At 38.7% G+C, this 24,398-nt stretch overlaps 1 protein-coding gene and 1 non-coding gene across 3 annotated transcripts in view; one reads left to right on the forward strand and one right to left on the reverse strand.

Annotated features, from left to right (window-relative positions):
• The window catches only part of SPAG16 (sperm associated antigen 16), a 1,095,180-nt gene that overhangs the window by 474,832 nt on the left and 595,950 nt on the right, over positions 1-24,398 (forward strand). The gene's annotated exons all lie outside the window — the stretch shown is intronic.
• Positions 22,473-22,544, reverse strand: TRNAR-GCG (transfer RNA arginine (anticodon GCG)). The gene has a single exon. It is a non-coding gene; the product is annotated as a tRNA-Arg (tRNA).

Here is a 24,398-nt window from a genome sequence, read left to right on the forward strand (position 1 = left end):
AGCCTGGTAGGCTGCAGTCCATGGGGTTGCAAAGAGTTGGATATGACTGAGCGACTTCACTTTCACTTTTCACTTTCATGCATTGGAGAAAGAAATGGCAACCCACTCCAGTGTTCTTGCCTGGAGAATCCCAGGGGTGGGGGAGCCTGTTGTGCTGCTGTCTATGTTCATAATGTAGAAAACATTTGGAAGGTTGAAAAACCTCCTGATAAAATTATGTTCATTTTTAAACCCTAATATGGAACTAATCACTAGTCAACATTTTATTATAGATTTATTAGTTTGTTTTTTTAATGTCTGTTTTCTTCTAAGAAGGTTTATGGGGACTATTGTTTTTGTATTCTCAGATACTAAGTAGCAGAGATGTTCAATTAATGTTTGTAAAAGCATAAACAAGCCTTTATAAGAGACTAATTTTGAAGCTAGAAACTGGTCTATTTATGTTCCTGCTTCTTTGTTGAATTTGGTAACATATTTTTTTGCAAGAGACTTTTATTCTATCAGAGTTTACAAATTCCTTTTATGATGGGCCCAGAGATGTGAAGTCACACCTAGGTGATTTGTTAGCAGCTCCCATAAGAATGAATGCTTGAAAAGTCTTAATTTCAGTTTCCATAGGCCCTTGAAGAAAAGCGTAATCTTAGTTTACTGACTATGAAGCATGAGAAAATTTTTGAGAACACTATATTATTTGGATTATTATATATTTATATATTGTGTATTTAGTCTGTTAATTGCTGAGAGAGGTATAATAAAGACACCTAATATGAATATTTGCTAAATATGCATTTTGATGATATCCCATGAAATGTATATGTTTATGACATTAAATAATCATTGTGGCCTGTATCTTTCATCAGTGTTAAATGACCTGTGTTATCAATTCTATTTTCTTGATGTAATTGCTGGTTGTGTAAAATGAATACTACCAATCTTATTTTGTTTAGTTCATCATTCATATGTATAATGTTTTTGTTTGTATTTCATATGTAAATAATTATTAAATGTGTCCTAAGTTTGTCCCACTATGCAAAGATCTGGTAATAGGGAAGTAAACAAATACAAGAAATTCTGTTTTGAATTCTGATAAATATTTACGCATCTTTTTTTTCCTTAACACTCTGTATTGTGTTCCTTGTAAATAGAACTCTGATAAATTTTGTTGTGCGTCTTCTTTCTTTAATTCAGTCTGTAAAATATAGTTTTTAAATAGGCTATTTAAATCCCATAAGTTTATTAAATCTTGCAGTCATTCTTCTGTCATATGTTTTTCACTTTTATTCATTCATGCAAAACTTTTGACTTTCTTCTCTAACTCTGCTTTATGAAGTCTTTCTTGGCTTTTCTTATTCTCCAGAAAATTGGGAAGCTTATAGTTTTTCAGTCTACTGGGGTTACTTTGACATTTGTAAAACATTCTTTCACCTATATTGTTTCAAGAAATAAAATAATATAAATTTTAAATTTTTTTTTTCATTATAAAAAGGCATTTGTCTTAAATCGTTATTAGTACATTGCTTTTTTTAGCAGTAAATTATTGCTTATTTTAAAATGTGTAGGCTTATTTTCAGAGATTACGATTTAATTTTTCTGTTACATTTTGCATCCACCCTTTATAAAAATTATTTGACTTTATTTTATATTTGATTTTACTCAGTACTCACTATAATCTGTTTTCCTTCCCTCAAGGCTCACTGCCTTCAAATTTCCTAAACCTGAGTTCTTAATCTTGATTCATATATTGTTGACTGCCAATTCTTCTTAAGCGTATCTTTTTTAGGACACTTAAAAGTAATGTATTTTTAAGTACTTATATTTTTTGAAATGTTGAGTAGTTTAGATTGCCTTTTTCTGATCTTTCTATGTGAATGATAATTGCTCCTTAATGATCGTCTGATTTATAATTCTTTCCTCTCAAAATTCTTCTGTTGTTTCTTCATTTTCTTCTAATTTACTCTGAAAAGTGATGCATGACTTTTGGTCTTTGACTGAAACTGATACTTTCCCTTGCCAAAATGTTTTAAGATTTTGGTTTAGTTTTCCATTGTTTCATTTAAAAAATATTTTCAGTGTATCCCTTAGTTATATTTGCGTAGAATAGATAAATCCCGTTAGCCAGTATTCACAATTCTTTGTTGTTGTCGCTAGCCGTTTGCATTTTGTTTTATATTTGTTGGTTTGCCTGCTTGTTTTTAACTAGAATTTTTTTCTTAATTTGTGTCTTTGATTTCCATTTCACTTCAAGTATATAACTTCCTTTTAAGGAACTTATAGCACTTAAGTATGTAACTCCCCCCACCCTCAACTTCTGCCAACTCCTTGAACTTTCTTTGTGTTCTAGGACAGTGTATGCATACTACATGCCACACTACTGATTTGGTGTTATTAACAATAGCTAACATTGATTGTTTAAAAAATTTGCAAGTATTAATTCACTTAATCCTCTTGATAATTCTGTATTAAAGTTACTCATATTATTTCTCCATTTTATAGAGGAACAGAGACATAAATAGTTTTTGTAATTTTCCCAATAATCACATAACTGGTAAGAAGTAGAATTGTTGTTCAGTCACTCAGTCATGTCCAGCTGTTTGTGACCCTATGGACTGCAGCACTCCAGGGTTCTCTGACCTTCACTATCTCTTGGAGCTTGTTCAAGCTCATGTCCACTGAGTCGATGATGCCATTCACCATCCTCTATCATATTCTCCTCCTGCCTTCAGTCTTTCCCAGCATCAGAGTCTTTTGCAGTGAATTGGCTCTTTGCATCAGGTAGCCAAAGTTTTGGAGCTTCAGCTTCAGCATCAGTCCTTCCAGTGAGTATGAAGAGTTGATATCCTTTGGGATTGACTGCTTTGATATCCTTGTAGTCCAAGGGACTCTCAAGAGGCTTCTCCAGCACTGCAGTTTGAAAACATTAATTCTTCAGTGCTCAGCCTTCTTGATGGTCCAGCTCTCACATCTGTACATGGCTACTTGAAAAACCACAGCTTTGACTATATGGTCCTTTTTTGGTAAAGTGATGTCTCTGCTTTTTAATATGCTGTCTATGTTTGTCATAGCTTTTCTTCCAGGGAGCAAGCATCTTTTAATTTCATGGTTGCAGTAAAATCATCATCTTCAGTGATTTTGGAGCCCAAGAAAATAGTCTGTCACTGTTTCCATTTTTTCCCCATCTGTTTGCCATCAAATGATGGGACCAGATGCCTTGAACTTTGTTTTTTGAATGTTGAGTTTTAAGCCAGCTTTTTCACTCTCCTCTTGATGATTATCAAGAGGCTCTTTAGTTCCTCCTCCCTTTCTGCCATTAGGGTGGTGTCATCTGCATATCTGTGCTTTGTTGCTCATTCCTGTCTATATGCAACCCCATGGACTGTAGCCCACCAGGTTCCTCTGTCCCTGGGGATTCTCCAGGCAAGAATACTGGAGTAGGTTGCCATGCCCTCCTCCACTGGATCTTCCCAACCCAGGGATTGAATCCAGATCTCCCACTTTGCATGCAGATTCTTTGCCATCTGAGCCACCAGGGAAGCCCTTGCATATCTGAGATTATTGATATTTCTCCTGGCATGTCCCTGCTAGTCAGAGTCTGGCAAAGTATGGTCCATTGGAGAAGAGAGTGGCAATCTACTTTGGTATTCTTGCATTGAGAACCCCATGAAAAGTATAAAAGAAGTAGAATAATCTGCTTAAAACTTATACCCATGGCCACTGGCCTGAATTGCTTCTGAAGTGCAAATTTTTCTTTTAACTGTCTATAATACAAATTTTAAATCTGCTATGAATATTGTATGTTTGTTTTTGTTTGTTTGATTGTTTTGGCTTTGGTTTTAGTTAGTAAGTTGTGTCTGACTCTTGGTGATCCCATGGACTGTAGCCTCTAGACTCATCTGTCCGTGAGATTTCCCAGGCAAGAACAGTGGAGCAGGTTGCCATTTTCTTCTCTAGGGGATATTCCTGACCTAGAGATTGAACCCATGTCTTCTGCATTGGCAGGCAGATTCTTTACCCCTAAGCCATTGGGGAAGCCTTATCTTTGTTTTATACAATCCTTTTTTATTTAAGTCCTCTCCGAATTTCATTCATAAATGATTATGCTGCCCCCCTGCGTATTTATCTTGATGCATTCTCTCTCCACAGCATTTTAGTCCTCCTTCCTGAAAACTGCATCTTTAATATTTTTAGGTACTCTAAACTTTAATTTCTCTAATATGTTCTGTCACCCAGAGATGGCCTTCTTCACCCCAGATGATCTGTTTCCTTTGTGTCAGCTATTGCTGATCTTATTGCAGCTGGTGTTTTCTATTCATTTTCAAACAAGGAGATATCCATCAGACTGTTTTCTACTATGCAAAGTATGTGAATTGTATTAATCAGATTCTCTAGCTTTGTGTGTGTTGCTGTAATAGCTATTGCTGGAAGCCTGTGACTTGCACATGCGTGTTCACACTCGCTTATACAGCTCCTGGATCTAACTTGTTCAGATGTTATTTAATGTGCCTCTGCTGGACTGATGACTTCCCACATGGCTTGTTTCTGAGAAATTTAAACCAATAGACCTCATGGAAAAATATTTTCTCCTGGTCTCCCAATCTTAAAGTCCTTACTTTAACACATCTCCTGTAATGAACCTACAGCAGGTACTTTCCCATTCAGCTTCTTATAGTAATTTAGACATATTAATTATAGAATCTAAAGTAATATAAAGGAGAGTAGTATCTATATAAAGAATTCATAATACTCTCTTTGACTTCAGAACTCATGCTCTTTCAGGGGAAGGAAGACTGATTCATTTATAATCTTGTGTCTGACTTAGGAGGAAATGATTGGGTAGAGTCAGTTATCGTCTTCCTCTCTTTGGGTCCAGTTCTTTCATTGGATACTATTTCAAGTAGCAAAAGACATTTGAACCCCTTCAGCCTATCTCAGATTTTCCTTGTCTCTGGTTACAGGTTGTATTATATTTAAATAGAATATTTTATGGAGTTATTTCCCCTTGATTTTATAAGCTAAATTTTAAATTTTTCTTAAATGGGAACTTTAGAAAACAATTTTATCAAGATATTAACAAAGCATAGAGATGTTAAATACAGTTGACCCTTGAACAATGCATAGGGTTAATCAGCAGATAACTTATAGTTGGCATGCCTTATCCAGGTTTCCCCTGCATCCTCTGATTCAGTCAACCTTGGAACACAAGCTGGATTTGGAAAAGGGTGAAGAACCAAATGACGCCACCCTCATGGCATAAAGTGAAGAAGAACTAAAGAGTCTCTTGATGAACGTGAAAGAGGAGAGTGAAAAAGTTGGCTTAAAGCTCAACATTCAGAAAACTAAGATCATGGCATCTGGTCCCATCACTTCATGGCAGATAGATGGGGAAACAGTGGAAACAGTGGCTGACTTTATGTGTCGGGGCTCCAAAATTACTGCAGATGGTGATTGCAGCTATGAAATTAAAAGAGGCTTACTCCTTGGAAGAAAAGCTATGACTAATCTAGACAGCATATTAAAAAGCAGAGACATTACTTTGCCAACAAAGGTCTGTCTAGTCAAGGCTATGTTTTTTCCAGTAGTCATGTATGGATGTGAGAGTTGGACTATAAAGAAAGCTGAACGCTGAAGAATTGATGCTTTTGGACTGTGGTGCTGGAGACTCTTGAGAGTCCCTTGGACTGCAAGGAGATCCAACCAGTCCATCCTAAAGGAGATCAGTCCTGGGTGTTCATTGGAAGGACTAATGTTGAAGCTGAAACTCCAATACTTTGGCCACCTGATGTGAAGAGCTGACTCATTGGAAAAGACCCTGATGCTGAGAAGGATTGAGGGAAGGAGGAGAAGGGGATGACAGAGGATGAGATGGTTGGATGGCATCACCGACTCAATAGACATCAGTTTGGGTCAGCTCCGGGGAGTTGGTGATGGACAGGGAGGCCTGGCATGCTGCAGTCAGTGGGGTCGCAAAGAGTCTGACACAACTGAGTGACTGAACTGAACTGAGTGCCATGTTGGTTTTCACTTATAGCATGAAAATAATTTTTCTTTATGAAAAACAAAGATTTGAGTATATCACAGAGAATTCTAATTTATAATCCAATAGCACTGAGTCATGTTCCCACACAACCAACTAGTTCCATGATTGCCTTTTTTGAGTGGGATAGATCTTAGAGAATCCCATGAGCTGTTTGTTTCAACCACTGTTTACAGTCTGAAGCTCACTGTGAACTTTACCTCTCAGACATTTATTTTAAAGCATCTATGCTATGGTCTCTTCTGTTTGAGTGTCCAACTCCCTCAAGGTTTTATTTTATACTTCAATATTTTCCCCCTTTTCCATAATTGCAAATCATTGTGTAATGAGAATCATTCCAGTGGGAGAGTTATGTCCTAAATTTTTAACCTCCACACATATAAAATGTACCAATTTTGCATGACAATATTTTTTATTCATACTGGAGAAATACTGACCAATTTTTACTTTATAGGATAACTAGCACAAACAAAGTGAATTTATCTATTTGCTTTTATTTTAATATCAAAATGTTATGATATATCACTTGAAGCAAAGTGAAAATGTATGGATGGGAGTATGATGACATTTTGACGGGTTCCATTATTCATTCTGGAGAAGGCAATGGCACCCCACTCCAGTAGCCTGGGAAATTCCATGGACGGAGGAGCCTGGTAAGCTGCAGTCCATGGGGTCGCAAAGAGTCTGACACGACTGAGCGACTTCACTTTCACTTTTCACTTTCATGCATTGGAGAAGGAAATGGCAACCCACTCCAGTGTTCTTGCCTGGAGAATCCCAGGGACTCGGGAGCCTGGTGGGCTGCCGTCTGTGGGGTTGCACAGAGTCGGACATGACTGAAGCGACTTAGCAGCAGCAGCAGCAGCATTATTTATTGTGTGGTATAACTAAAGCAAAGGTAAACCTATAGTCATTTTTACTACATCCTTTGAAAATAACTATGTTTTTATATTTCAATAAATAGTTTTCTTTGTGAGGAATAGATTCAGTGGAAACTGGGTTACTGAATGAAAACATTATGTTAGTTGTCTAAGATCAGTAGCATCTAAAAGTTTGAGTTCAGTTCAGTTCAATTCAGTCCCTCAGTCTTGTCTGACTCTTTGCAACCCCATGAATCGCAGCACTCCAGGCCTCCCTGTCCATCACCAACTCCTGGAGTCCACCCAAACCCATGTCCATCGAGTTGATGCTGCCATCCAACCATCTTATCCTCTGTCATCCCCTTCTCGTCCTGCCCTCAATCTTTCCCAGCATCAAGGTCCTTTTCAGTGAGTCAGCTCTTCGTATTAGGTGGCCAAAGTATTGGAGTTTCAGCTTCAACATTAGTCCTTCCAATGAATACCCAGGACTGATCTCCTTTAGGATGGACTGGTTGGATCTCCTTGCAGTCCAAGGGACTCTCAAGAGTCTTCTCCAACACCACAGTTCAAAAGCATCAATTCTTCAGTGCTCAGCTTTCTTTATAGTCCAACTCTCACATCGATGCATGACCACTGGAAAAACCATAACCTTGACGAGATGGATGTTTGTTGGCAAAGTAATGTCTCTGCTTTTTAATACGCTGTCTAGGTTGGTCATAACTTTCCTTCCAAGGAGTAAGCGTCTTTTAATTTCATTGCTTCAGTCGCCATCTGCAGTGACTATGGAGCCCAGAAACATAAACTCAGCCACTGTTTCCATTGTTTCCCCATCAGTCTGTCATGAAGTGATGGGACCGGATGCCATGATCTTAGTTTTCTGAATGTTGAGCTTTAAGCCAACTTTTTCATTCTCCTCTTTCACTTTCATCAAGCGGCTCTTTAGTTCTTCTTCACTTTCTGCCATAAGGGTGGTGTAATCTGCATATCTGAGGTTATTGATATTTCTCCCGGCAATCTTGATTCCAACTTGTGCTTCATCCAGCCCAGAATTTCTCATGATGTACTCTGCATATAAGTTAAATAAACAGGGTGACAGTATACAGCCTTGACGAACTCCTTTTCCTATTTGGAACCAGTCTGTTTTTCCATGTCCAGTTCTAACTGTTGCTTCCTGACCTGCATACAGGTTTCTCAAGAGGCAGATCAGGTGGTCTGGTATGCCCATCTCTTTCAGAATTTTCCAGTTTATTGTGATCCACACAGTCAAAGGCTTTGGCATAGTCAAGAAAGCAGAAATATATGTTTTTCTGGAACTCTCTTGCTTTTATGTTGGCAATTTGATCTCTGGTTCCTCTGCCTTTTCTAAAACCAGCTTGAACATGTGGAAGTTCACGGTTCATGTATTGCTTGAAGCCTGGCTTGGAGAATTTTAAGCATTACTTTACTAGCATGTGAGATGAGTGCAATTGTGTGGTAGTTTGAGCATTCTTTAGATACAATGAATTAGTAGTACTCATTTTATCTCTAAGAGCAAATTCAAGCTAAACATTTAAGCTATTTACAGTATTTTTTCCTCTTTCCATGTCTGAGATGATTAAAAACAATTCTGAAGCCATTAGATGCTACAATTATTCCTTGTATTTTCTTCTAATTAGAGGCACATTCAAGGAATATTTTAGCCAAAGGAAAAAATAATTTCACCAAAGTTTTCTCTACTAAACATGAAAGAAATATGCTTTAGTGGAAATTCTTAAGTCTTTCTAAATTAGAAAAGTATTCTAAATTTTTAATTAATGTATCTTTATCTAACTCAACAATTACAATGAAGGAAATAAAACTGCTGACATTTTGTACTTACAATAGGTATTGTGCTCCTCAGGATTTTTTAAATTCGTCCTTTATGATGGCAAAGAAGTATCCAACTTCTCTTTTGAAAATTTGTCTATGCCTGCTAGCAACTCTGGTTTTCATTATGAGAACTTGTCCTAATCTTAAAAGTTTAATTTCTTCAACAGTGCCTCCCCTCTGTGAAAGAAAAGAATTGATATTAACCCACCCCCATATATGAATTTATTTTCTCTGAACCAGCCTCAAGGGTCTCCCTGAAACTTTTGAACTCTATTGAAGGCTTCTCATTTTAATTCCCCTTATTCTTGTTGCTACTATCACTTCTTTCTCCTTATCATCTTTCAGATTCTTAGGGATTCAAAGTGCATCCCTCTTTGGTGAGTATCATATTATAGGAATAAACCACAAAAAAGTTATTTCTGTGCCCATACGGTGTTCCTATCTACCTCAAGGATCACTGTATTAGTTAATAGTTTGGTTGTGCTAAGAAGCTAAACTGGAGAAAATTTGTATCTATTTGCTGTATAGGCCTTAGTTCAAGTATAAAAAGAATTCTTTTTGTTATGTCTTAATATATGCTAAAATTAATATCATTTATAGCCTGACAACTTTTGTACTCTTCCTTAATGAAAATCATAAATGTATCCCAATTATGCCAAATTGTATTTGTTCTATGCAAGGGTCACTTTTAAACATGCAAAAGTTATTTCTACCCCTCAAAATGTTTTATGGATTTTTAAAATGTACTTTTCCTTACAGTGCCAGTATACTGTTTGCTATTTTGTGGTTAAGGACATTGAGTTATTTCCATGGTAATGTTTAAATAACCAGCATTCCCATCTTTATTTTTGCTGGGAAAAAAACAAAAAGAATATTGTGGTGGATAGAATAATGTCCTCTTAAAGTTTTATGCAGAGTACATCATGAGAAATGCTGGACTGGAAGAAACACAAGCTGGAATCAAGATTGCTGGGAGAAATATCTATAACCTCAGATATGAAGATGACACCACCCTTATGGCAGAAAGTGAAGAGGAACTAAAAAGCCTCTTGATGAAAGTGAAAGATGAAAGTGAAAAAATTGGCTTAAAGCTCAACATTCAGAAAACGAAGATCATGGCATCTGGTCCCATCACTTCATGGGAAATAGATGGGGAAACAGTGGAAACAGTATCAGACTTTATTTTTCTGGGCTCCAAAATCACTGCAGATGGTGACTGCAGCCATGAAATTAAAAAACGCTTACTCCTTGGAAGGAAAGTTATGACCAACCTAGATAGCATATTGAAAAAACAGAGACATTACTTTGCCAAAAAAGGTTCGTCTAGTCAAGGCTATGGTTTTTCCTGTGGTCATGTATGGATGTGAGAGTTGGACTGTGAAGAAAGCTGAGAGCTGAAGAATTGATGCTTTTGAACTGTGGTGTTGGAGAAGACTCTTGAGAGTCCCTTGGACTGCAAGGAGATCCAACCAGTCCATTCTGAAGGAGATCAGCCCTGGGATTTCTTTGGAAGGAATGATGCTAAAGCTGAAACTCCAGTACTTTGGCCACCTCATGGGAAGAGTTGACTCATTGGAAAAGACTCTGATGGTGGGAGGGATTGGGGGCAGGAGGAGAAGGGGACGACAGAGGATGAGATGGCTGGATGGCATCACTGACTCGATGGATGTGAGTCTCAGTGAACTCCGGGAATTGGTGAAGGACAGGGAGGCCTGGCGTGCTGCAATTCATGGGGTCGCAAAGAGTCAGACATGACCTAGCGACTGAACTGAACTGAACTGAACTGAACTGAAAGTTGTCTATATCCTAATCTCCAAAATCTGAGAATCTTACCTTTTATGGCAAAAGAGATTTTGCAGATGTTATTAAATTAAGGAGCTTGAGATCCAGAGATTACTCTGAATTATCCCGCTTGGCCTGGTGTAATCAGAAGAGTCCATGTAAGAGAAAGAGGCAGGCAGAAGTCAAGGGAGGTGTAATAATGAAAACAAGTTTCAGAACCTGAGAGAAATTTGAAGATACTCCACTACTGGCTTTGAAGATAGAGGAACTATGAGTCAAGGATTGTAGGTGGCCTTTAAAAGCTACAAAAGGCAAGAAAATGGAATCTCCCAGAGCCTTCGGAAACAATCAGCCTGGCAACACATTCATTTTAACCCGGTAAAGCCCATTGCAAACTTCTGACCTACAGAGCTGCAGCATAGTAAGTTTATGTTGTTTTAAGCCACTATTTGTGGCATTTTGTTGTACCAGCAATAGAAAATTCAAATATCCATTGCCCTTGAACAGTTTATGTATCTTTTAGGCCCCATTATTGATTGGCTCTGATCAGTTTGTGCTTCTCTGAAAAGAGCTCTGTCCAAGGATCCTGAAGAAGCAGCAGCTCCTTGAAGAGGGAAGACCATATGTGGCAAAAGGCTATGTCCAGTTAATTGGCTGCTGCTAGTTTGAGAATATGTTGCAACCCAGAGAATAGCATCTACCCTCCTTCTTACTTGATGGTGTTGCTTCATTGTCTGTATGGAGATGGTAAAAATGTGAATGTTGGGTATCCAACCATTCCAGGTTTGAGAGTTAGTAATTAAAAAAAATTATAACAAGGACACAAGTATGTACTCATTATATGTCCTGTTGATGAGTGTGCTTTCTGCATATAGCGTATGTGGGCTTCAATTCAGTTGCTCAGTCATGTCCAACTCTTTGTGACCTGGTGGGCTGCAGCATACCAGGCTTCCCTGTCCATCACCAACTCCTGGGCCTTGGCAAACTCATGTCCATCGAGTTGGTGATACTATCCAACCATCTTACCCTCTGTTGTTCCATTCTCTCTTCTCCCTTCTCCTGTGGACTTGAACAGAACAAATTTTCTACCAACATGTTACCAGTGTTACTAATCTTCTAGTCTAAAATTATTAGGTCCTTAACCTGTGTCTTCTCCACTATGGCAGTTATGTATTTTAGGTTCTGACACTATGGCAATGCACTTTTCATGTGCTGAATGGCATATCACGTTAGAACCTGAGGCAACATGAGTAATGATCATTTAAACAATTAGGGATTTCTTTATCTCATACAGGCCAGCTCAACAAAACCACATGGAATCTGACTCCTTTTTTCCTTCAGGTCTGTCATTGTGAGTATGTTGCTATGGTCCTCATGATTATAAAAAGTGTTGCTGCACTTTCAGACATCATATTCATGACTGGCAGGAAAACTAAAATAAATAGAGCAAACGGCATAAATCAAAGGACAAAGAGTTATGTTTTTGTCCTTGCCTTTACATGCAGGAAAGACTTCCCTTGCCAAAAACTTCAGTCCATATCTATACCATCCAACCATCTCATCCTCTGTCGCCCACTTCTCCTTTTGCCCTCAATCTTTCCCAGCATCATAGTCTTTTCTAATGAGTCGGTTCTTTGAATCAGGTGGCCCAAGTATTGGAACTTCAGCATCAGCATCAGTCCTTCAATCAATATTCAGGGTTGATTTCCTTTAGGATTGACTGGTTTGATCTCCTTGCTGTCCCAAAAGAAAATACTTGTAATATAGAATTTTAATTGAATTATTAAAAATGCATTGTCTTCCTCTAAGGAAACATTTTTCATACTCTTTCCCACTCTTAAGAAAAAAAAAAATAGTAAACAGGATTTCAGCTGCAAATAATCCCTAAGAAAATGCTTCATATCTCAGTAGACTTTCTCTATCAAGATCTTAGACATAACAATGATTTAAAATGAATGATCCTTCCACTTATGCAGGCTAATCAAGTAGCAGAATTCTAAAACATTTTTGCAAGCTCTCCCACATATTGTATCTAGCCAAAACCAACAATTCTGAAATGAGATCTTTTTTTTTTTTTTTATGTGTTGCAAGTTACCTTAAAAGAGAACATATTTCACAACCAAGAATGTGACATTATTGTAACGCAGTAGTAAAGTTGATGTGTATAGTGTGTGGCATGCATCCAACCATGTCATCCATCAGTGAAATTTCAGGGGTTGATTATACTACAGTATACTCCTGTAGTGGAAAATCACCTACTTTCTCTGAGCTACCATTTAAAGCATCTTTTTCTGACATAAAATTTGTGACTTCCTGCTAACAGCTATAGAAAGAAGATAAGGAAGGGAAATGGAGGGGAAGGTTCTGCCTACAAAGAAAAGGAAGAAAGAAACGGAAAAGGTAGGAGAAGAACAGTTACAGTGGTAGCACTTAAGAGAAGTCCATATGCTCATCAAGCTTTTTCAGATTGCAGATTCATAGTTACTGTTTAGGTTTCTAAGGGTTTCTAATCCAGGCCATTTCTGAAAGAAGGCGTATTTTTTTGTTGTCATTTCAAATTTGGATAGACTTTTCACATTTGGAAATTAGGAATGTACATTAAAAGTTTCATAGGAAATTAAGTAGATAAAGAAGGATTTTGAATTTTTAATTACATAACTTTAATAATGCTATCTAGGCCAGGTCTCAACTACCCAGTAATGAAAAATACTGAGACCATTACCTTGACAATCGAGACGAAAAACATACAGAGGATATGATACTGTTGAGTTAGCTGAATGCCAGATAAGAGATCTGAAATTGATGCTGTTGTTCAGGAGGTCCTGAACTATTCAAAATGAATTAGAATGTTTTTCTCCCCAGTCTATGACAAACTCCTGCATTGATTTCCCTTTTGATAAGAAATAATTTCTAAATAAATGAGAAGTTAAACTGATTGTTTGACTTTTGAAACTCACCTAGACTTTAGGAAATTTGATTACAGCTTACTAATTTGGGAAGATGAAAATATTCATTTGAGGCAGGGTAAGGTACATTCTGGGCTTCCCAAATCCACATGCCAATGCAGGAGATGTGGGTTTGATCCCTGAGTCAGCAAGGTCCCCTGGAGAAGGAAATGGCATCCCATTCCAGTATTCTTGCCTGGGAAATCCCATGGACAGAGGATCCTGGCCAGCTACAGTCCATGGGGTTGCAAAAGAGTTGGACACAACTTAGCAACTGAACAGCAAAAAGGTGCATTCCATAAATGTCTGTAAAAACCTCCTGAAGGTTTAAATGTGGAAGAAGGCAACTAGTTAAGAGGAAACTGAGAGGCTGCTTAGAATAGGTAATCTTTGAAAAAGGATTCTGAAGTCTCAAATAAGGCTCGGTTGTAAGTGGGAAGAAGAGAGGGAGTATTTTATGGAGGAACAAGTTGTCACTAGGCAGGAGAAGCAAAACAATAATGTTGAAAAGAACATTGGGTGTATTATTCAGCTTGTTTGTGGGTCAGAGAGTGGTTTAGTTTGGTGGAAGAAAACATTATTGTTGTGCTTTTTGGTTTTTGTTTTTTGATTGATTTCCCTTAAAAAAAAATGAGAGGAAGACAGAAATTTTGTCAAACCCAACCCACCCCTGAAAAAGTAGCCATGAGCACAATAGTTGTGGATTAAAGGTTAAGAGCAATGGAGAGGTGAATACAGGCTTAGGTTGGCAAGGATGTTTCTTCTCTTGTGGGAAGCTGATGGGGCACGAACATTTTAGATTCTTGGTTTACTTGTTTAACTATTTGTGTGATTGGTATTAGTGCCATTTTTTTTTTTTTAATCTGAAGAAAACTCTTCCTAATAAAAAGAGTGAACTAATCACTCTAGTGGAAAAAGTTAAAATTTGAAAGTCACTTAACTGAACCATAATTTGCCTGGCCTTAACATTACTCTTCTCATGCTTGCAATTTTGACTCAATTATTGATGTGTTTTTAAGGTTTCATTACTTTTCATGGTTAAAGTGGAGTTATATTGTTAAGTTAATGAAAGATAATGTAGCCTTTGTGATAATTGAGGACTTATTTTTTAAGTAGAGAAAATCCTTTTCCTGTAGACCATAATTATAGCTGTGTTCATTGCATCAAATTATACATGCATTATTAGACCTTCAAACCCCTAATAAATTCTGTACTTTACTGTTTTAGGGCTTTGTATATTGTAAGAAATATTTATATAAATAAAATCTAGGTTGTATTAATAAAAAACAACTCATCTGAATCTCTACATTCTTTAGGATCCACTTTCTCCTGATGAGAAATAGGAAATATTTTAATGGCAAAAAAAATGGGATGATATATAGTTACTAAATGATTTCTAAATTCATGATTAACCATTCATATTCATTTCTATAGTTTTGCAGAATTGGTCTACATCATATAAACTTTTTTAAACATTTTAATGAAATATGAAAGCACCATAACCTCCATGTAATACATGAGTTAAGAATCGCAGTTTTGAAAAAAATTTCTTTAAATTATACTTGCATTTCTTTCTTGAATTCTGAAAGCTTGCAATCTTATAAAATGTAATCCTTTTGTATGGAGAACCATCTACTGGATTAGTATTACAAGCAAAGGGCTAAATACTTAGAATAACATTCATTATTATTGTGGTACCTATCAGATCAGAACAGATCAGTCGCTCAGTCGTGTCCGACTCTTTGCCACCCCATGAATTGCAGCACGCCAGGCCTCCCTGTCCATCACCAATTCCTGGAGTTCACTGAGACTCACGTCCATCAAGTCAGTGATGCCATCCAGTCATCTCATCCTCTGTCGTCCCCTTCCCCTCCTGCCCCCAATCCCTCCCAGCATCAGAGTCTTTTCCAATGAGTCAACTCTTCGCATGAGGTGGCCAAAGTACTGGAGTTTCAGCTTTAGCATCATTCCTTCCAAAGAAATCCCAGGCATGATCTCCTTCAGAATGGACTGGTTGGATCTCCTTGCAGTCCAAGGGACTCTCAAGAGTCTTCTCCAACACCACAGTTCAAAAGCATCAGTTTTTCGGCACTCAGCTTTCTTCACAGTCCAACTCTCACATCCATACATGACCACAGGAAAAACCATAGCCTTGACTAGATGGACCTTTGTTGGCAAAGTAATGTCTCTGCTTTTGAATATGCTATCTAGGTTGGTCATAACTTTCCTTCCAAGGAGTAAGCATCTTTTAATTTCATGGCTGCAGTCACCATCTGCAATGATTTTGGAGCCCAGAAATATAAAGTCTGATACTGTTTCCACTGTTTCCCCATCTATTTCCCATGAAGTGATGGGACCGCATGCCATGATCTTCATTTTCTGAATGTTGAGCTTTAAGCCAACTTTTTCACTCTCCACTTTCACTTTCATCAGGAGGCTTTTTAGTTCCTCTTCACTTTCTGCCATAAGGGTGGTATCATCTGCATATCTGAGGTTATTGATATTTCTCTTGGCAATCTTGATTCCAGCTTGTGTTTCTTCCAGTCCAGCATTTCTCATGATGTACTCTGCATATAAGTTAAATAAACAGGGTGACACTATACAGCCTTGACGTACTCCTTTTCCTATTTGTAACCAGTCTATTGTTCCATGTCCAGTTCTAACTGTGGCTTCCTGACCTGCATACAGGTTACTCTAGAGGCAGATCACGTGGTCTGGTATGCCCATCTCTTTCAGAATTTTCCAGTTTCTTGTGATCCACACAGTCAAAGGCTTTGGCATAGTCAATAAAGCAGAAATAGATGTTTTTCTGGAACTCTCTTGCTTTTTCCATGATCCAGCAGATGTTGGCAATTTGATCTCTGGTTCTTCTGCCTTTTCTAAAACCAGCTTGAACATCAGGAAGTTCACGGTTGATGTATTGCTGAAGCCTGGCTTGGAGAATTTTGAGCATTACTTTACTAGCATGTGAGATGAGTGCAATTGTGCGGTAGTTTGAGCATTCTTTGGCATTGCCTTTTTTGGGGATTGGAATGAAAACTGACCTTTTCCAGTCCTGTGGCCACTGCTGAGTTTTCCAAATTTGCTGGATATTGAGTGCAGCACTTTCACAGCATCATCTTTCAGGATTTGAAATAGCTCAACTGAAATTCTATCACCTCCACTTAGCTTTATTTTGAAAGTAAACTTATTTTCTTGGTAATCTCAGAACTCTTTGTTGTTTGTCTTTGTGTTTTTGTTTATTCATTTAACATTAAGAAATAAGACATCTATACATTTTCACCAAAAAATTTCATGATTTGTAAATAAGCAATCAATTCCTTTGCATATATCTTGCCATTTAAATAAATTTCTTAAAAAGTGAACTGGTGAAAAAGAGGAGATGGGTATATTAGGATTAATGGGTTGCTTGCCAAAGGATCAGTTTGTTGCTGTCCATAACTAGATATTATGGAACATCTGCTCATTGGAAAATATGTTAGTGTGTTATGTTCATCTCCTTCTGCATATGGATTGCCTTTAAATGGGGAGATAAACATTTCCTAGTGATGGCATGTAAGATTTGTGCAGTTTCAGAGAAAACTGAGATGGAAAACTAATTTACCTGAAAAAATATTCTTAGGCAACTTTATATAAAATAACATTCATCATAATTATTGGCCATTCAGTTCAGTTCAGTTGGTCAGTCATGTCCGACTCTTTCCGACCCCATGAATCATAGCACGCCAGGCTTCCCTGTCCATCACCAACTCCTGGAGTTCACCCAGACTCACATCCATCGAGTTGGTGATGCCATCCAGCCATCTCATCCTCTGTCGTCCCCTTGTCCTCCTGTCCCCAATCCCTCCCAGCATCAGAGTCTTTTCCAGTGAGTCAACTCTTCGCATGAGGAGGCCAAAGTACTGAGTTTCAGCTTTAGCATCATTCATTCCAAAGAACACCCAGGGCTGATCTCCTTTAAAATGGACTGGTTGGATCTCCTTGCAGTCCAAGGGACTCTCAAGAGTCTTCTCCAACACCATAGTTCAAATGCATCAATTCATGGCTCAGCTTTCTTGACAGTCCAACTCTCACATCCATACATGACCACTGTAAAAACCATAGCCTTGACTAGACGAACCTTTGTTAGCAAAGTAATGTCTCTGCTTTTCAATATGCTATCTAAGTTGGTCATAACTTTTTTTCCAAGGATTATCCATCTTTTAATTTGTCCTCTGTTAAAACCATTAATTCTCATGATTAGCTATGACCAGGATAGGGAAAATATATGTTATTTCTGTTAGAGGGGGGACTGAGAAACCAGCCATTTTGTGTTACATGCAGGCAGCAAAGTGCTCATCAGTAGTTTTGGATCTCTTAGAGCCTTGGTACCCTAACTTAACGTAGAGAAAAATCCATGGAAACAGTTCTTTGGGCAGATTGGTGTGAAGCAAGAGTCCACCTATAACTTCTTTCTACTAGAGTCTACACTTCCAGTGAGCACTATAAGATTGAAAAACACCAACAGGTAACCCTCTGACTTGTTTTCACTGGTATTGCAAGACTTTTATAAATACTGTCACCATTACATAAGTTTGAGGAGTTTAGATGTGAAATCTGTGTCTGTGTGCTTAGTTGCTCAGTCATGTCTGACTCTTTGCAGCCCCATGGATGTGGCCCACCAGGATCCTCTGTCCATGGGGATTCTCCAGGCAAGAAGACTGGAGTGGGTTGCCATGACCTCCTCCAGGGGATCTTCCTAACCCATGGATTGAACCCATATCTTCCCAACCCAGGGACTGAACCCAGGTTTCCTGCATTGCAGGCAGATTCTTTACAGTCTGAGCCACCAGGAAAGCTCTACATATGAAATAGGGAGATATTTAAAACCCAGATATGTGACTTAAATTAGAAAAAAATAAAAACTTTTTAGAAATTTGAAAATGACTCTTAAATGTTGAATTATTTAAAAAAAGAGTAACCAACATTTAACCAAGCACCTAATATGTGACAGGTACTTTCCTAAATCCTATCTGTAATATATAATTTAATTTAAATTCTGTGTAATATTCTGGCTTCTCTGATGGGTGAGACTGTAAAGAATCTGCCTGTAATGCAGGAGACCTGGGTTCGATCCCTGCATCAGGAAGATCCCCTGGAAAAGGGAATGGCAACCCACTCCAGTATGTTTGCCTGGAAAATCCCATGGACAGAGGAGCCTGGTGGGTTCTAGTTCATGGCGTTGCAAAGAGTCAAACGTGACTGAGTGACTAACACACACACAGACACACACACACACATACATTTAATTCCCTAACATTCATGTTCTATAAATGAGAAAACAAATTTATAGGCACATAACCTAGATGATTTTTTCAACGTATGGAGGATATTATTTTAGAAATCTTAAGAAAATTATAGACAGGCAAACCTTGATAACTTCTGTATCTCAAGAACGCTTATTTTGTAGGTAATTTCTAGAGGAAAATCTGATTTCCAGAGTTTAATGCTTCCTCTTACTTCAGAAATTATTTCATGAAATGAGTCATAGATAGCCACTCAATTCATGGTTCCTAACTTATGGATTTGGCCCACGTTCATCAAAACTGTCTTCTATAAGTCTACAAAAGCAACTGCAAACCTGAAAGCAATAGGCCCATTGTTGTTAAGTCACTGCATCGTGTCCAGCTCTTTTGTGACCCCATGGACTGTAGCCCACCAAGTTCTTCTGTCCATGAGATTCCCCAGGCAAGAATATTGGTGTGGGTTGCTATTTCCTTCTCCAGGGAATCTTCCTGACCCAGGGATGGAACCGGCATTTCCTGTATTGCCAGGCAGATTCTTTACCACTGATCCACCAGTGAAGCAGCCAGTAGGCCCTTTAAGAGCTACCTAAAGCTGTTAGGCTCAAATCCAGCATGCCCCAAGATTATGAAAACTATGTTATTCTAGTCTTCCAAATGCTAGTGCTTGCTTTTCCTTCAATATTTGGCATTTAGAGAGCCAGTAGATAAACACCCTCTTTTCTTGATCAAGTCAAGAATTCATAGGAAAGATGGAGATAAAATATTAGGTTTTACTGGTTAAAGGGATTAAAGGGATATTACAATGTGTTGCCTTAATGGGCTTTCCAGTACTCCATCTTGTAAATAGGCTAACCTCCCGGGGCACAGATAATGCTGAGTGATAGCTGGCTTGTCACATAGGGGCTTATCCTTGCAGAGAACAACACAGAAGAGCTTGGAAATGCAGATTCACTGCAGGCAGGCTGATCCAGAAAAGAGAGAAGTTAGAAGAAGCTATCTCTTGTAATGCTAACCCTTTACTCCAGAGTTGCTTTGTGACCGCTCAGATACGTTTTTTTCTACATCCTCAGAAGGATGGGGTTGGGGAAGAAAGAAGTCGAGTATTTTTTACAGGAGATTCCTCATTAACACACACAAGACCTAGATGAGAGCCTTCCCTCTAGCCATTTTTAATAATTATATTATGAAACTTACAATAATTTGAATTTTTTAGAGCCGCTTGTAGCAGTTGTAGATTGCTTATAGTTCAGAGCAGCAGGTTGGGTGACAGTAGTAGTAGGAATACAGAAGCTAAAACCTAAAGGCCAAGGAACTAGTTACTTTCTTATTTATGTCCTTTTATCTTCAAACTGTCAAAAAACAGAGGCTTAGAACAGGGAATACTCATTTTGTATAAAGATTTTCTACTTCTCTCCTTTGACATTTCCAGCAACTTAGTAGTAGCGTGACTGAATGAAACGGAAAGTAATGGATAGGAAAAGTTACACGGAAGGAGTATTCAGTGTAAATAGTTCCATCTCAGCCTAATTAACATTCAAAGATCAGATAGAAAACATAAAGTCAAAAAGAAGGACAAAATTTACAGGGAAATAACAGTACTTGATAAAGAGGGACTGTAATTGGTAGAAATTAAAAGAGTGATTTTGGTCATCTCTAATTTCTAACAAAACTGAAGGTCAGTTCAGTTCAGTTCAGTCGCTCAGTCATCCGACTCTTTGTGACCCCATGAATGACAGCACGCCAGGCCTCCCTGTCCATCACCATCTCCCCAGAGTTTACTCAAACCCATGTCCATCAAGTCGGTGATGCCATCCAGCCATCTCATCCTCTGTCGTCCCCTTGTCCTCCTGCCCCCAATCCCTCCCAGCATCAGAGTCTTTTCCAATGAGTCAACTCTTCGCATGAAGTGGCCAAAGAACTGGAGTTTCAGCTTTAGCCTCATTCCTTCCAAAGAAATCCCAGGGCTGATCTCCTTCAGAATGGACTGGTTGGATCTCCTTGCAGTCCAAGGGACTCTCAAGAGTCTTATCCAACATCACAGTTCAAAAGCATCAATTCTTCACCGCTCAGCCTTCTTCATAGTCCAACTCTCACATCCATACATGACAACTGGAAAAACCATAGCCTTGACTAGACAGACCTTTGTTGGCAAAGTAATGTCTCTGCTTTTGAATATGCTGTCTAGGTTGGTCATAACTTTCCTTCCACGGAATAAGCGCCTTTTAATTTCATGGCTGCAGTCACCATCTGCAGTGATTTTGGAGCCCCAAAAATAAAGTCCCTCACTGTTTCCACTGTTTCCCCATCTATTTGCGATGAAGTGATGGGACCACATGCCATGATCTTAGTTTTCTGAATGTTGAGCTTTAAGCCAATTTTTTCACTCTCCTCTTTCACTTTCATCAAGAGGCTTTTTAGTTCCTCTTCAGTTTCTTCCATAACGGTGGTGTCATCTGCATATCTGAGCTTATTGATATTTCTCCTGGCAATCTTGATTCCAGCTTGTGCTTCTTCCAGCCCAGCGTTTCTCATGATGTACTCTATATATAAGTTAAATAAGCAGGGTGACAATATACAGCCTCGACGTACTCCTTTTCCTATTTGGAACCAGTCTGTTGTTCCATGTCCAGTTCTACCTGATGCGTCCTGACCTGTATACAGTTTTCTCAAGGGGCACATCAGGTGGTCTGGTATTCCCATCTCTTTCAGAATTTTCCACAGTTTATTGTGATCCACACAGTCAAAGGCTTTGGCATAGTCAATAAAGCAGAAATAGATGTTTTTCTGGAACTCTCTTGCTTTTTCCATGATCCAGCCTAAGTTTATACAAAATGAACTAAGGTAGTATTTTTACATGATTATCTGCCCACATCATTCTTTTTATCCCCTCCAGTTTAAACAATGCTTTAAGGTACTAGAAGTGTTGATAAAGGCATGGGGGAGGGGCCAGGGGAACAGCTGGATCTGCCATGTAAGACGATGGAAAGATATCAAGTAAATTTAAAATAAAATACGTGAAGTTACTAAATCACATGAAATTCTACAGGTCACTGAAACCTTATATTGAAAAGAGATAAAGCAGAATGTGCAAGCACACAGAACTTGAGGTAAAGAGAGGGCTACAGACGTGGAGTTTAAACAAGCAGAGTTAAGAGGTTAATTAATTCTGCAGCACACGCTTAACCATCTCTCCTGATTGCCCTTGTGGTGATATTCCCTCTACTGACTAAAGAAAACAAATGTTAAAACATTAACTTATACACATACACACACAGATACAAGCACATAATACAAAAATATCTGGAGGCAGAACTTTATGTTATAGAAGAAACACTGAGTATTTTCCAGAGAGCCCTGTGCTGCAGACGTTGAGTGCTGCAACAGGGAAAGTGATCTGAGTTATTTATTAACAGAGGGTTGATTAAACTGTGTGCTTGAGAGAATTGGGAAGGGTGCATACCTTTCCTTTCTTGCACTGAATTTGGTAGAACTCAGGGTAGATAATAAATCAAGGAATTGAATATCTGTGCAGTTGCTCCTGTTCAGAGTAACTGATTGTAATATTGGGCTGGTCGTAAATAGAAGATCCAAAGTGAAGTTGCTCAGTCGTGTCTGACTCTTTGGGACCCCGCGGACTGTGTAGCCTACCAGGCCCCTCTGTCCATGGAATTTTCCAGGCAAGAGTACTGGAGTGGGTTGCCATTTCCTTCTCCAGGGGATCTTCCCGACCCAGGTATTGAACCTGGGTCTCCTGCACCGCAGGCAGATGCTTTACCATCTGAGCCACCAGGGATATTGCATGCAAGATCCAAATTGTAGCAGATCGATGCTTAGATTGCTCTCTCTGTCCCCTTTTCTTACCCAAAATCGGTAGTTGGAAAGAGGATTTGTTGTTGTTCAGTTGCTCAGTTGTGTCCTACTCTTTGCAACGCCATGGACTGCAGCACAGCCAGGCTTGCCTGCCCTTCACTATTTCCCAGAGCATGCTCAAACTCATGTCCATCAGGTTGGTGATGCCATCCAGCCATCTCATCCTCTGTCGTCCCCTTCTCCTCCTGCCTTCAATCTTTCCCAGAATCAGGGTCTTTAGGGAGTTGCTACACACCTCTTTACTTTTGTTTCCTTCTCATAGAGCAGAAAAAGGAAGACTGCAGTAGCATCTATGATGCAGAGACAAATGTATGGGGATAAAAGACAAAGCAATATCTTACTGCATGACCAGTTATCAGGATGCGTTTCACATCTTTTTCGTGTTTTCTTAATCTTCCATTATTTGGATCCATTTCTGTCTACCTTGTTCCCTCTAGGATTTATGTCTCACCATCTTAGGGTTTTTAGCAGATCTCACTTTGGCCCAATTAGTCATCTAATGCCATCCCTTAAACTTGAACAGTTCATTTTATTCAATTCTGGCCATGTACATCGGATCACCAATCTTGAATTTAACTCGTTTGTGTTTTTAAGTAACTTTAATGTTTTTATCAACTCAGTTCTTACTACTGCCCCCTTAATCTGACTCCATATCTTCTCCCCAGTCCCCTGGAAACCAACTGGGGGCTCACTCACTGGTGTTCTTCATCTTCCTCTAGTTTCGCCAGCTATACAGTGAATGCCAGTTCGTCCCTTTTCTTGTCCCCATCAGTTCTGCCACATGGCCTTTGACACCCATGAGGCATTATGATGCAAGTTCTTTCAGTCTTAGTACAGATTTCAATATAGAAATTGAGATTCATAACAATTTTTGTAACATGCTAATTTCAATATATGTCTTAAATTCCACAACTTGGGTTTCCCTGGTGGCTCAGATGGTAAAGAATCTGCCTGCAATGAGGGAGACCTGGGTTTGATTCCTTGGTTGGGAAGCTCCCTCAGAGAAGGGAGGGGATCTGGCCTGGAGAATTCAATGGACAGAGGAGCCTGGCAGGCTACAGCCAATGGGGCCACAAAGAGTCTGATATGACTGAGTGCCTTTCACTTTCACTTTTCCTAAACTTCTTTGTAAAAGAATGCTGAATTTTAGTCAGTACTCTCAAATAATAAAGGAACCACACATAATTCATTTTGATTTTCTAACAATTATCAAACAGCTACAAAAAGAAATTGTCAGTAATTAAATATCATGACAGTCATCAGATTGACTTGGTGGTTTCTAATAAATTAGGCTAAGAACAGAATTTTGTACTATGCTATGCTATGCTAAGTCACTTCAGTCGTGTCCAACTCTGTGGGACCCCATAGATGGCAGCCCACCAGGCTCCCCCGTCCCCAAGATTCTCCAGGCAAGAACACTGGAGTGGGTTGCCATTTCCTTCTCCAGTGCATGAAAGTGAAAAGTGAAAAGTGAAAGTGAAGTCGCTCAGTCGTGTCTGACTTTTAGCGACCCCATGGACTGCAGCCCACCAGGCTCCTCCATCCATGGGATTTTCCAGGCAAGAGTACTGGAGTGGGGTGCCATTGCCTTACTTTGATGTATAAATGCACCTCAATTCCATGTCTTAAGTAGTAATACTTCTAGTTATTCCTCAATTATATGTAGGTTTTGTTTTCTAAATATCCTCCTTGAAAAGAGATTTTCATGATAGAGCTCTTGCCATGAAGATGTTTGATTTCAACTTAGAAAGTACCTACTCTATGTCACTAATATACT

This window comes from Bos javanicus, chromosome 2, assembly GCF_032452875.1.
Source record: "Bos javanicus breed banteng chromosome 2, ARS-OSU_banteng_1.0, whole genome shotgun sequence".
Lineage (NCBI taxonomy): Eukaryota > Metazoa > Chordata > Mammalia > Artiodactyla > Bovidae > Bos > Bos javanicus.